This window comes from Silene latifolia, chromosome Y (assembly GCF_048544455.1).
Source record: "Silene latifolia isolate original U9 population chromosome Y, ASM4854445v1, whole genome shotgun sequence".
NCBI lineage: Eukaryota > Viridiplantae > Streptophyta > Magnoliopsida > Caryophyllales > Caryophyllaceae > Silene > Silene latifolia.
Genome location: NC_133538.1, coordinates 247,289,880 through 247,290,717, shown reverse-complemented (window position 1 = coordinate 247,290,717; position 838 = coordinate 247,289,880). Strand labels below are relative to the sequence as shown.

At 43.1% G+C, this 838-nt stretch overlaps 1 non-coding gene across 1 annotated transcript; it reads left to right on the top strand.

The window, feature by feature from the left end:
* Positions 1-374: 374 nt before the first annotated feature.
* LOC141635997 (small nucleolar RNA R71) lies at positions 375-481 on the top strand. Its single transcript, XR_012540643.1, has one exon. It is a non-coding gene; the product is annotated as a small nucleolar RNA R71 (small nucleolar RNA).
* The last annotated feature ends 357 nt before the right edge of the window (positions 482-838 follow it).

The following is an 838-nucleotide window of genomic DNA, read 5'->3' as shown; positions in this document are numbered from 1 at the left end:
CGCAAAACATTTGAGGAGGATAGTGCATAGGTGGAGACCTAGGTTCTTGGACATAATAAACCTTGGAATGGCTAGGTCCACCTTCATTGGCATGCTTCGAGTCACCATGCTTCTTTGCCAATTTGAGCTCTTCAAATTCCTTTGTTAAAGTATCCAATTTTGCTTTGTACTCCATCTCTATCTTGGAAGGTCCTTCACTTATGTAGTCCACATCTCTAGCATAACAACTCTCAATCTCGGAAATTTTTTGAATCATTTCCGTGATTTGAGCGTTATTCATTCCATCGAAATTTCCACCGGACGCCGCCACGATCATATCCCGGAACCTTTGCTCAAGAGTTTGGAAAAAGGTTTGGGTGGTCATCCATTTTAGGATGCCATGATGTGGATAATATGAGAGGAGGTCTCTAAAACGCTCCCAAGCTTCACTTAGATTTTCCATTGGTCTTTGTTTGAAAGTTTGAATCTCATGGCGAATTCTTGTGGTCTTGGAAGGTGGGTAGAACTTATTGATGAAGGCTTTGGATAGAGCTTCCCAAGTGGTGAATGTGCCCAACTCATGGGAATTCAACCACTTCTTAGCATGGGGAAGAGAATTAAGAGAATTTGCTCCTCCGTCACACCGTTATGCTTACTGGAACCCGCTTTCTCTTTGAAGGAGGTAAGATGTTGGTGTGCATCCTGATTCTTCATCCAATAGAAAGTGTCTTGTTGCATGTAGTTGATTACATGATGCTGGAGTTCAAATGTATTGGGAGCAAGAGCTCCATAGTTGATAGCCGAACATGCACGGTTGGGGTTCGGTATATTGTAATAGCCCATAGGTTGGTCCGCCATG